General features: G+C 34.5%; 1 pseudogene; it reads left to right on the top strand.

Moving 5' to 3' along the window:
* Positions 1–13,576: 13,576 nt before the first annotated feature.
* LOC110209226 (small ribosomal subunit protein eS17 pseudogene) lies at positions 13,577–13,972 on the top strand (annotated as a pseudogene).
* The last annotated feature ends 610 nt before the right edge of the window (positions 13,973–14,582 follow it).

Below are 14,582 nucleotides of genomic sequence, written 5' to 3'. Positions count from 1 at the left end.
GGTCAAGGGAGCAAAAATCATTGAGTTTTACCAAGGCCAAAGGCTGAAAATGGAAGTTTGTGCAGACTCCCTCAAAAGACACTCTCATTTACATTGACAAAGGGGCCATTAAGTCTAAAAATCTGCTGAAAGACTGTATTTAGTAGAATACTTCAGGTGTTCTGAAACCAGTTAAAAAAGAACTTCTCTTAGTATAAATTATTAATAACCAAATTTCCTTAAAGACAATACAAATGTAAATATTAGAATGATTTGTCACTGTGGCTTTTTCCCGCAATGACTTAAATATTGAAAATTGATTGAAAAGAGCAAAGAGACATCTGGCCTTAGATTAACATTAACAAATGCTAATTAGATTATATGTGTATGTATATACATATGCATACATATATTTGTCTAATAAGTTTCCTTATTATAGAAGAAATGCTAGATCTACAGTTAATAGCAATCTTCCATATTCTTCTGAAATATTGACTATGTATTTTATGAAAATTGTTATTAACTACAAATGTTTTAAATATTCATGTTCAGAAATGAAATGAGCAACAGAGCCTTATTATAATTAATGGAATTCTATCTTACATTATAATAATAATGTTTTCTTCTTAATGTGTCATCAGTGATTCCTCTGCTAGAGTCACAAGCCCCTACTAATATGCCAATTATTTTACACAGTTGTAGTGGTGGGGGAAAGGAAGCATATTATTCTAAATGTAGGAGGTAGCCCATGTAAAGGCAAAAAAAAAAAGAAATGTAGGGGGCTGTTCATAAGTAAAGGCAAAGAGGCAATTTGGTTAGGCTGTAGAAGGTGAGAAGGGGAATCATATATAATAAGGCTGGAAAGGTAGGTGGAGGGTGGATTGTCAAAGTGTTGAATGCCAGATAGAGAAATTTAAATTTGTTTCTATTCTCACACTGAAGTTAATTTAGCAAGGAAGTAAGATGCATATTATATGGGAAGTAAGACATATACTATAATAAAATTACTTTTACTGTGGGAGATGTATCAGAAAGGGAAAAAGATTTGACATAAGGAGTCCAATAATGAGGATACTGTAATAGTCCAGGCAAGTGGTGATGAGGACTTGATAAGAGTATTTGTGTCACTTTAGAAATAAATTTGAGAGAAATGTTTGTTTGAGATAGATGCAACAAGATTTATACTTTGAGTAGATGTGTTAAATGAGTAACAGTGGGATAGCTCGGCAAGGCTATAAACCTGGGCAACTAAAAGAACCCAAGGAACAATACATACATGAGTTTGTTCAGTCACTTTTTCAGTCATACTCTACTTATCATAACCCCATTTGGGGCTTTCTTGGCAAAGATACTGGTGTGGTTTGCCATTTCCTTCTCCATCTCATTTTACCAATGAAGATAATGAGGCAAACAGGGTTAAGTGACTTGCCAGGATCACCAGCTAGTAAGTGTCTAAGGCCAAATCTGAAATCATAAACATGAGTTTTTCTGATTCCAGAACTGGCACCCTAACCAGTGTACCACCTTGCTGTACACACACGACTAAAACATCATAAATTATAAGATCACTATAAAGTAGAGGAATTCTGCATACTTTTTAAGTAAAGCATCTAGGAAGGAGACAGTGAAACATGCCTATCTTGTCACTTCTGGGAGGTGGAACATTACTAGAGCAGAATAATATGTATACTATTAAATGTGATGTCTATATAGATGTCTTTCTTTTCTTTTCTTTATTCCAAGGGAGAGTTTTGTGGGGTGGGCATTTAGGTGGGGAGAGTTTCCCCCCCATAAATGACTCAGATAAAATTATAAAAATTATAGCTAGCATTTACATAGCATCTACTATGTGCCAGGCATTGAGCTAAGTACTTTACAATTATTATCTCATTTAATCCTTACAATTGTCCTGAGGGTCAAGTTATTATTATTACCCCCATTTTGCAGATAAGGAAAATGAGGGAAACAAAAGTTAAGTGACTTTCCCAAGGTCATATAGCTAGTCAGTGTCTGCAGCAGGACTTAAACTGAAGTCTTCCTGACTCCAGGCCCAGTACTCTATAAAACACATTTTAAAAAGAAAATCTATGCATCATCATGCTTATGAATTTGTTAGATGTATTCATAAGTACATATTTTTAAAATGACATTTTAAAATATTTTTAAATTTAAACTTTTAAATATTTTAAATTTTAAGTTTAAATATTTAAAATTTTAATTTAATTAAAATTTTAAATTTTAAGTTAAATTAACATTTTTAATTAAATTAGGACTTAAATAAAGTTTTAGAATATTTAAAAATATTTTTTTAAAAAATTATAAATGAATCAATGGCCAATAGATTTTTGGAATTCTAATTTTAGCTCATATGATACCAAATATCACCCCAAGAATACTTAAAAATTCTAACGATGGTAATTGTTTTACTATCTTCTATCTTCTGAAAAGTTATATTATTTTGCAAGTAACTCCAAAGTTTGGTGTCTTTCAACATATGCAAGAATAATGCATACTACATCTAACTGTGTTGCAATACTCTTCAAGTATTCTGATTCATCATGTGTCATATACATGTATTTATCAAAGTGTGCGTAAGTGCCAGAGAAATGCATTAGCAAGTAAGACCCCAGGTAACTTCATAATGTGTTGAAAATCACAGTGTATGCCATGAGTAAAGGGGTTTATGTGCATGGTGCTCTGGGTCATATAAAGAGATCGATGGTAGCAATGGAACTAAACCATCATTTTCTTCCTTTGTCATTTTTCCAGATTTTAAAACAAGATTTATGGATATTCTTTTTTATAAATGAGGAAATTATAGAGTTTGCTGAGGTTACTTGATTTCTTAAAAGAACATAATGAAGAACCTCTACAGCTTATCCACTAACATCTCTTAAAGATGTATTGAAAATGGAGAGAAAACAAAAGCAGGGAGATTCTTGGAAGAATTTCTTAGGCTAACCTACATCAACATTTTCTTTAATAGCTGCTGACTGAATACAAAGGTAGACATACAGGAGAATAGTAGAATATATATCAGAAAACATGGCTTGGTATCTAGAAACGAAAGGGGCTACAAGCTTAGAAACTACATCAAAATTACAATCCTTTGTAATATGATTTTTTTAAAATAAGGAAGTAAGAAAGGTCTTGGAATGATATACTTCAAAAATCATAAAAATGAAATTAATTTTGTTTTAAAGAAAAAAGAAGTTTCTCATTAATAAAGTTGGAATCATGTCCAAATCTGCTGTTCAGGTAGAGTCAGATCATTGATTGTTAGTACAATATCAAAATCAGCACCAAATTACAAGAAATAATAAAAAATTAGAGATATGAAATACAAAACCCCCCTCTAAAATCACTTATTTAAACAACCCTAGAGATGGCAAGATTCTCCAGATGGTTCTGTTTGCATTTGACACTTTGAAGATGGCAGCAAGCCCCAGAACTTTGAAAAATCTGCTAAGACTCATAATCGTTCAAAAGAATATCCATACAAGAAAAGCCAAGTAGATAAAGAATGCCTGTTGTTCACATGATACTATAGAGTATAATAGGCAAGGCATTGAATTGGTCCAATAGGGTATATATTGTTTACCCTCAATGCAGACAGACAATAAAACTCAGTTTATAATGGAAAAGCAGGAAAACCTATAGCATACTGTCAATAATGAATAGCAGAAGAGGGCAATTAGGTGGCACGGTGGACAGAGCACTGGTCCTCAAATCAGGAGAACCTGAATACAAATCCAGTCTCAGACACTTATTGTTGTATGATTCTGGGTCAGTCACGTAACCTTGATTGCCTCTAAAAACCCCAAACAAACAAAAATAATAGCAGATAGAAAGCTTGGTAAAAGGTACCAAAGAGATGTATATCTAGAAAAAGACTAACTGGTCATGTAGCAAGTCAGGGATAACCATTTTCATGATGCGTTAATATCCATGTAATGTTAAGGTAAAGACTCGAAATATTTATGGTGAAAGTATGCGAGGATATGGATATAATTTACACAATATAAAAAGTTGTTGATAACTTAGAATTTGAACCTCTCTGTAGCTTTTGACACTGTAGATCATTCTCTTTTCCTTGATATTCTTATCTCTCTAGGTTTTAGGGAGACCATTCTCTCCTGGTTTTTCTCCTACTTAACTGACCATTTTTCCTCTGTTTCCTTTGTTGGATACTCTTCCAGATCACACCCTCTAATCATAATTGTCCCACAGGTTTCTATGTTGGGCCTTCTTCTCTTCTCCTTCTATACTATTTCACTTGGTGATCTCATCAACTTCCATCAATTTAATTACCATCTCTATGCTGATGATTCCAAAATCTACCTTTCATGCCTCAATCTCTCTGTTGACCTCTGATCTCACATCTCCAAATGCCTTTAAACATTTTTAATTATATGTCCAAATATGTACAAAATAGACTCATTATCTTTCTCCCTAAACCCTTCCCATTCCTATCTTCTCTATTACTGTAGAGGAGGTTAACAGAATTTTGAATGTAGTCTGGACAGGACTGGTCTCTACACCATGAATACCTTAGCAGCACAAGGCAGGCCAGAGAAAGGAGGGTCAAGAAATCAGTAGCAGAATAATTAATCAATTTCAGAGGGAAAAATGCTCCCTATACTAGAGTAAAGGCACAGTTTTATACACAAATCACAAGTGGGGAAGGAAGGAGAAGGTGGATTACAAACAATCATTTCTAGACCTGAGTGGTTTCCTACAACAATCCCATGAGTGCAGGACAACATAGGCATTCTGGAGTCCTGCGGGAACAGCAGTGTTCCAAGTCTTTGGAGGTCATTAAGTGGCGGGGAGCAGGACTGGAGTTCTGTGATGGGAACAGGTTCTACAATCTTCGACTCATTTCACTTAACAGACACAGGCAGAGGAATGTAGTGATTGTAAGAGTGTTGTCAAGGGTTTGACTGATCATTTCAAGGGCATTGTAAGTTTCTGACTCCAAGTCAGAAGAGGCAGCTCCAAAAAATGTAAATTATTAGTATATTCATTATGCATATCACATTGACTAAAAGGAAAATCATAATTCTGTTTACGAAGAAAACACCATCTTCCCGAACCCTCAGGTTCACAACCTAGGAGTCATCCTAGATTCCTCAATATCTCTCACACCCCCACACATTCAATCTCTTTTCAAGGCCTATTTCACATTTGCAACATTTCTTAAATATGCCTTCTTCTCTCCTCTGATACTGCCCCCACTCTAATGCAGGCCTTCACCATCTCATGCCTTGATTATTGCAATAGTTTGCTAGTGGGTTTTCCTGCCTCAAGTCTCTCCCAGTCTAATCCATTATCCATTCAGTCACTAAGGTGATTTTCCTAAAATTCCAAGTCTGATCATGTCATCTCTCCCCCTGCTTCCACTCAATAAACTCCAGTGGTTTTCTATTGCCTCCAAGAGCAAATACAAAATGCTTTGTTTGGCTTTCAAAGGCAATAAAAACTGACCTCCCCCACCTACTTTTCCAGTCTTTTTATACTTTACTCCCCAAACACTAACTCTTTAATCTATTTCTATTTTTTTCATGGATTTCTTTGAGTCTATAGCATTAGTTTCTTATACACTTTCTTTGGATTGAAATAAAAGGTTCAGATTGGCACAATTTCTCAACTAAATATCTAAATTTTGAGGGTTTGGGATATTTGAGAAATCTGAGAAATTATTGCTATGAAGTTTCATGTTGCTACTACTCACCTCAGAGTTGAATTTAAATTGGCTAGATTACATTTTCTGTGGATCGTGAGCTCAGTTGGTTAAAATGGTGTTTCCAAAACTTTTTCTCTCTATGACATACATCTAAATTTAATAGGATATTTGGAAAAAAGATCCTGACATGACATCTAGACAATCCAGGCATTTGTTTGTCCACATTTTATACCATAAACTGTATTACTATCATAATGACTGCCCCCCAACGTTTCTTCTCTCACCATGGCTACTATTTCTTCAGTTTCATTGTCAAAATATGTCACGTGATATTGAAGAAACATCAGAAATAGCAAAGATTCATATGTTTTACAGAAATTCTGTCATTTGAATCTCACAACAATTTTGTAAAACAGAAACAATAGTGTGATATTTTTATTCCAATTTCACAAAGAAAGAGACTAAGGTTCAGGGAACTAAGAGAATTGTCCATGGTTATACAGCTAATGAATGTTGGAGGCCGGATTTAAAACCATTTCTGCCTTCAATTACAGTATTGTTTTCCATTTACCACCGCGGCCCTCCACAAGGTAGAGAGTAGTTACTAGTTAAATAAATGCTAAGTAAGTCAGGATTGGTATGTCTCTAAGGGCTAGTTAGCTTAATCTTACTCCATGTCCACAAACTCTATACTTTATCTAATGAACGACTTGAAAACTTACAATAAGGGTAGAAATCTGTAAAGGCCAAGAAGATGTGAGATAAAAGTTTACAAAACACTTCCAATGGAAAAATAATTCACATTTTCACTAGCAAGAGGAGGAGGAATGCTATGCATGTGTATGATAGCAATGGGTTTGGAGATACAAAACGTGGATGGAGTGATGCTTAGGCCTGTCATTGTTTAGATATCATATAAAGATCCTTTTCTGTATTTGAAATTAATTTTGAATAGGATATAAAAGAGAATAAATAAAACAAAGGCTTCTTTTATTCATATCTAATTTTCTACTTTTTAAAATTGGTTAATTTATAGCAAAAGGGCCAGTGCCATTCTGAGGTAAACAGTTTACTGGATTATAAAACAAATGCATTATTTGCTGCCTTTTGTAATCTAGATTTTATTTCTCAAATTCCTATTTTTTAAAAAATGATAGTAGATGCAAATGATATTTTTAAGTTTTGATCAAAAGAAAACCAAATGCTCAGTCTAGATGAGGAACTGCTTTTGAATACAGTCTTTCCTCCTATAAAAAATATTAGGAGAAAGTATAAGGCAAAGGGAAGAAGTACTTAATAAACATCTATTACAGAGCAGGGACTGTTTTTACAGTTCACAAATGTTTACCCTTTACAAATATTATCTCATTTTGTCCTTATAGCAACTCTGGGAGGAGCTATTATTATTGTGATTTTGCAGTTGAGAACAGTGAGACAGCCAGAGCTTAAGTAACTTGCCATAGTCATATACCTACTAAGTGTCTGAGGCTAACTTTGAACTCAGGTCTTCTTGATTCCAGACCCAGCATTCCATTGTGCCATCAAGCCATCTCAAGTTGAAATAGTACAGGTTCAAGATCTGGTATAAAACAATAATTTTCTCTTTTCTAGAGATATCAAATGGCATAAGAAAATCATATTCATTTATGAAAACTGAGGAAGGAAAAATACCTTTAACTTCCAGTTAGTAGGACATGTTTTAAATTGAAATGGCAAATGAAGTACCTTTTCTTCAATTAGGAATTGGATTCCCTCCCACACTCCCATCTCAAGTGATGTAGCCACAAGATATAATCACAGAGAGCAAGGTATTAGTGTTCTAACATAGTACTGATACCCTCTATCCCTTTAGAAAGTATGAATACCTCACTCTGACTTAGAACGGAACAATGCAATTGATCAACTACCTCTATGCCTATCTAGATGACTCATAAAAAGTACAATTTAAGAATTCTGTGAAGTTGTGGTAGGAGGTAGTAGTAGAGGGAAAAAATGGAGCATGAGAGTGAATCATTTTGAAGGTGTATTCTCTTCTCACCCCCATAAGGCATGGTGTCTAACAACACAGGGGATATTCAAGCAGAACAAGATATCCCATCTAACAATTGGAAATCTGCATGTAGAAAGTTCACAGTATGCTTGAAGGAACAGAAACACAAGCTCTTCAAAGACAGAGGCTTTCAATCAGGAGGAGGAGTAGCTTCCAAGAGCAGGACATTTGGCAGCAGAAAAGATAGCCAGATATAGACTCAAGAAACAGCCCTATTTAGCTCTTTTTATGATGACAAAGAGTTGGAAATTGAAAGGGTGCCCATCAGTTGGAGAATGGCTGAACAAGTTGTGATGTATGAATATCATGGAATATTATTGTTCTATAAGAAATGATGAGCAGGCTGATTTCAGAAAAACCTGGAAAGACTTACATGAATTGATGCTGAGTGAAGTGAGCAAAGTCAGGAGAACATTGTACACAGCAATAGCAACATTGTACTAGGATTAATTATGATGAACTTAGCTCTTCTCAGCAATACAATGATCCAAGACAATTCCAAAAGACTCATAATGGAAAATGCTAACAACATCCAGAGAAAGAAGTGTGGAGTCTGAATGTAGATCGAAGCATACTATTTTCACTTTTTTTGTTTTTCGTTTTTCTTTCTCATGATTTTCCCCATTTGTTCTGATTCTTCTTTCACAACATGACTAATATGGAAATATGTTTAACATGATTATCAGATTGCTTGCTGTCTTGGGGAGGGGGGATGGGAAGGAAAAATTTGGAACTCAAAATTTTACAAATGAATGTTGAAAATCATATTTATATGTAGCTGGGGGAAAATAAAATACTATTAAGGAAATAGTAAGGAAACAAAGAATAAAAAGAAACAGCCCTAGTAATCAAAGTTTGAGCTGTGGAAAATAGGAGACAGCCCCTGGGTCCCCAGCTAAGTGATCTACTGATTAGAGATACAATAACAAAAAGTGAGATTCCTGGATACTGCATGAGGAAAGAAAGGACTTCAGGGCTCTAGAGTACTGGAGTTGTGAATTACCTTGGCCATACACATTCCCTACATGTGTTCACTATCATTACCCTTGGAGTTTTTTGCCTAGTTTTCTCATGGCTATAGCATATATTTGAGGGAAAGTACAGCTCCTTGAGTTTAAGCAGAGTGGGAGAGATGTTTTATAGCTACTGTTTTTACTAAGCCATTTTAACAAACATCTTTGCCAGAGCTAAATGTGTCTAATGGCTAACTATCATTATGAAGTGAATTGATGGCGGTTGTGAGTTATAGTAGTAGGAATTGGACTTATGAGATACCTTAGAATCCAAAAGTAGTATATTTCACTTTGTGGAGACTCAGTCTGCAGTGCAAAGAAAATTGGAGGGAATGTTTTCAAAGAGGTGATAGTATTAGAAAGCAGATAAGTCATAAAGGTTTGATTTCTTCTAACCCTGACTTAATTTCATATTTCATATATATATATATATGCACATACATACATACACACATACTTATACACATATATGTACATATATATGTATATATTTGTATACATACACACATATATGTACATATATATGCATACACACACACACACACACACACACACACACACACATATATATATATATATATCAGGTATTCTCCCTGTTTAATTGTTCTTGCAACATGAAATCACATTCACTCTCAATGAATATTCTCATTGCCAAAAGGCAATTCACAACCACAAATGCTTTTCCCTCATATTTTATTTCCCTCATATTTATGTTAGTAGATTTCATTTCTGGATTACCATCAGCTTTTACAAGGATGGCAAAAGAATTTTTGACAAGAAAAAGCCATTTTTAAACTGGTAAAAAACTAAATTGATGTTCAGAATTATCATTGGCTGTTTCCTACAATTAGTACAGGTAAACAAGACAGTATTCATGTGATGCATATTTCATTTATGTCACTAACTCCTACTATTTTTCCTCTCAAACACAATTTTTCAATATTCACTTTAAACATTAGAAATTAATATTAAAAAGTAAAATGAAATAGCCCTTCTAAGGAAATTGAGGCTCACAAAATACAAATTTCATTAGCTATGTATGGGAGTTATGTGTTAGCAGTTTAAGGGATTAGAAGGTTGCTTCATCTTGCTTGTAAATCCTCATTTCTGGAATGACAGTTAATATAAAAATTCCTTAGTAGTAGTAATCTAAATACAAAAGCCAGCTGCATTCAAACATGAATGAACATCTAGAGGCATGACTAAGCAGTTATCTTCATCACCAATATCTTTAATGTATTTAATGTGCTCTCTCTCTTTCCTAAATTTTTATTCCCTCGTCATAGCCATCTCCATCCTCAACTACAATTCATCTGAATTTTCTGGTTTGAGGTGTATCCCACAAATGTAATATGAAGATTTCATAGTTCATTAATCTAATGGGAAATATGGAGTGAGAGATTTTAGTGTGTCAGGATGAGGTAAAACTACCATAAGTGTGTGACTTGAGGTAGGTGAGCATAGAAAATGAGAATAGAATGAGATGATTACTAAATCTTGCTAGCCTATGGATTTTTATGATAGAAAATAATAAGGGACCAGATTTTCCCAGTATATTAACTACTCCTTGGAAATACATCAGTCCCCTTTGGAGATTGCATTAATTCTTCCAGGCCACCACTGGGATATCACTTTGTGCAGTGAAGCAGAAAATTATTAAGTGGTGCCCTAATAGCCTAAAGGACAACTGAAAGCCACATAAATAAAACCATCCATTCTAGAGAGCTGGAGAATAAATAAGGCCATTGTGTCTAAGCTCTAGATTATTTTAGAGGGTTTTTTCATAAATAAAAGCTAAATTATTTTGGAATTCTAGAGCGTTTGATCATGAGATGGTCACACTTCAGCTGACTGTTTTGTATCCCATAGACACATCTCAAGGCTGAAATAAGCAAACAAAAATATAGTAGGTAGTTCAAAAGAAATAACAATAAAGAAGATATTACAACAATGTCCACAGAAGTGAGAAAAGGAATTAAAGTAACCCCCAATATGAAAGAGATTGATAGGAAAACATAATAAAAATGATAATGAGTATAACATAATGGAGTAGAGTATTTTTAATTTCACTGTTAGGAAATGATATCATCACTTCAGATCAAAGGTTTCTATTTCTCTTAATTAGGTGACTGGGGGACACACACCTATTTAATTTTAGCTTTCCACCTCATTTTTCTTTGAAGGCAACAACAACATCATTATATATAATTATTACCATAATTATGGCATCCTATAGTGCTTCATTCACATTTCTGATGCTAATTGTACAAAGAATTATTGTAGAGAAGTATGCCAGATAAAAACGTTATTCTTTTTCTGTTGTCAAGACTCCTGTGGCATTTGAAAGAAGTGAAATGTTTTAATTTGGTGAACTTTATATATTTTCAAACATAACACAAGTCACAATTTACTCGCTGATATGAAAATAAAAGATAAATAATCCTTTCCTGTTTGATGGTAAATAGCATGGTAAAAAACTTAATAAAGTTAGAGTAAGGATATTAGCTGTTTTCAAGTACTCAAAATATTGTCGCATGAAAGAAAGAACAGACGCATTCTGCTTGACTTCTGAGGTAATAATTAGGAACAATGACTAGGAGTCATAATGAAGCAATTTACAGCTTGATATAAGAGAAAAAAAGTCATAACAATTAGACCTACTAAAGGTGGAACACACTACTTTGAGTATGAGTAAGTTGAAGTTGGGATAAGAATCCCTCAGAGTTCACATGGGCTTCTTAAGTCTTTCAAGTTTTTTAAGTACTTTCTCTAATTATGACTAAATTACATGAAAACCATGAAGGCTATTTAACCACAAGAAGATGACTATGATGTCAATCATGAAGAATCCGTATATTTCTAGCACATTAGAAATAAGAGAGAGTTTGTATTAGATATCTTTAGTAAATGAATAGTGTATAAAAACTGTTAATAATATGAATAAAACTACCTCAAGACACTAATTTCTTAAAGGCCATTGGCAAATATGAGAATGTCTTAAACTTTACTGTGTTATTGTACTTCACATTTTAAATTAGAACTCCAATATGACACAATAGACAATAGGTAGCACAGTGTGTAGAGCACTGGGCTTGGAATCAGGAAGACTTATCTTCATGAGTTCAATTCTGGCCTCAAACACTTCCTAGCTATGTGACCCTATACAAGTCACTTAGCCCTGTTTGCCTCAGTTCCTCATCTGTATAATGAGCTGGAGATGGGAATGGCAAACCACTGCAGTATCTTTGCCAAAAAAAACCCTCCAAAAATGGGGTCACGAGTAGTCAGACAGGATTGAAAAAAGACTGAACAATAAAAACAACATGATGCAATATCATAAACAAAATATTGTACTAACTAACCAATGAGCCAAACTACACTACCTAGCAGCTTTTGTGTCCTTAATGGGCAAAACAGAAAAGTATAAGATATAGTTCTGCCTTATACAACTTATACAGTAAATGACTAAGCCAGATGTAGCAGATAATAGTGTTCCAAACAATGGAGTCATTAAGGAATTTTAGTCTGTAAAGAATATGCAGGTTAGTTTAAAGAGTAGGGAGACTTTGGAGTGAAAGAAGCCATTTTGGAAGCTGTGCCCAAAAATTATTTTGCCTGCTTTCCTGTAGCTATTCCAACAATTACCAGTTTTCTTTATTGTCATCTTTACCAATCTGATAAAATGCACAAAGGTGATATAATGTACACATAATGAAGAATTTTAGAAATATTTAAATTTTAGTTTATCTCATTTGTGATTTAGAGAGTTTTTATTTTCATTTTTATTTTTTTATTATTATCTGTTCATAGACTTTGAGCACATGCATAGGGCAATGACTTTTGTTCAATTTGTTTCAATTTTGTCGGTGCAAGCATTTTTTTTCTATTTTATGTAAATAAAATTATTTACATTTGCCTATTGTGATCATGTCTAACCCTTGAAGGGTCAAAAACAATTTGCATACTCATGATAGTAAACAATATCTTTTTTCTCTCCTTTAATATGCTTATAATATGATCTTTTATACTTAATCAAACTATACATTTGGAGTTTACTCTGCAAAGTAATGCAATATCTTCATTTAAGCTTTATTTTTTTCATACTTCTTTCCAATTTTCACAGATTTTTCCTCAAATAGTGAGTTACTTACCCTACTGTTGTTGGTAAACATTGTACAACAATTATTGCTTCTGGGTTTTGAGTACTATTTTCTATTTCATTAATCTTTTTTTCTATTTTTTGACCAATTCAAAATAGATGTAGTGATTTTTGCATTTGTGAGACCTGCTTGAGCCTGTCATCATCTGAAGAAGGTCAAAAGCCTGCGTTAGCCAATCAAGAAGATGACTTGAGACCTTCTTGACTGACATATCAATATTCTTTGTGATTATCTCTGGGTGAACCCAAAATCCTTCTGCTGTATCAACAGCCACAAGACTCGATTAAGCATGCAAACATCCTGAATCAAGGGCACTTCCTTGTTTTATTGAAAACTGTAATGCTGGCTAATAAACAGGCAGAGATCCTGAAGTCAGGGCACTTCCTTGCTTACTGGAAACTGTAACCTTGGCTGACATAAGGCCAGACATCCTGAGTTGGGGCCCTTCCTTGATTCATGGCTTTATAATCTATGCAGCTAAATCCCAAAGCAAGCTCAGTCCCAATTACAGCTCAGCATGCATGACCGCTGGCTTGAGAGAAATAAACACACATACAGTGTAATTCTGTGTGTTTTTCTTAGACTGAACTCCAGAAGTTGACACTTTGCAGTATGAATGTGGTATCATTAGGCCACCATCTTTCCCATTTTTAAAAAGCACTATTTCCCTTCACCCTCTGGAGCCAACATGGGTCATGTTTGGATCAAGACCATGAAGAAGGGGGCAAGAGTCATCATCACAAAGTACTACAGCCACGTGGGCAATGGCTTCACGCCACAAGCACGTGGGGAAAATCGTCATCATCCCCAGCAAGAAACTCTGCAACAAGATAGTAAAATATGTTGCCCATCTGAGGAAGAGATCCAGAGAGACCCTGCGAGAGGTATCTCCATCAAGCTGCAGAAAGAAGAAAGGAGGGATAACCATGTCCCTGAGGTCTCTGCTTTGGATCAGGAAATCATTGAAGTGGACCCTGAAACCAAAGAAATGTTGAAACTCTTGGACTTCGGCAGTTTGTCCAACCTGCAAGTTACGCAGCCCGCTGTTGGGTTGAATTTCAAAATACTAACAGGAGCTACTTAATATTTACTTTTTCCTCCTTTCCAATAAACTTGGGAATCCCCAGAAAAATAGGTAAGTGATTTGCACCTTGTAGCAACCTCTTGTTAATCCTTCCTTGGCATTTCTGACCATAAGAAGAGAAAAGACTGTTTAAACCAAAGATTTCCTGTGGCCGCCCCAGTTCAGAGATCCTCTCCTTCCCCTTGTTAACCCTTCTCACCTCAGATCAGATTCCCAAATATAGGTATTAAAAATATTGGAAAATGCATGGAAACTTGAATTGCGTTCCAGTTGCAGAAATTAATTAGCTATGTATTCTTCAGCAAACTATCATCTCTGTTTGCCCCAGTTTCCTGACCTGTAAAAAGAAAAATAATAATGGCACCCACTTCCCAGGGTTGTTGTGATATTCAAAATAATATAATGGTTTTAAGGTGCTTACATAGTGACTGGCATATGTTAAACACCATAGTATTATTATTATCTCTTTAATGGAATGTAATTGTTCCACACCTGATAACTCTAAAGTGGTTTTAAAATGAAAAAGGTAATAAGATCAATGACTTTTATATGCAATAATTTGGAAATGCAATTGATGTCATCTGAAGTTTTGTTTCAGGTTTTAAATATA

The sequence above is a fragment of the Phascolarctos cinereus genome, unplaced genomic scaffold (assembly GCF_003287225.1).
Source record: "Phascolarctos cinereus isolate Bilbo 61053 unplaced genomic scaffold, phaCin_HiC Scaffold_7;HRSCAF=346, whole genome shotgun sequence".
In the NCBI taxonomy this organism is placed as follows: Eukaryota; Metazoa; Chordata; class Mammalia; order Diprotodontia; family Phascolarctidae; genus Phascolarctos; species Phascolarctos cinereus.
Note: the sequence above shows the minus strand (reverse complement) of the source record. Positions and strands in the feature narration are given on the sequence as shown.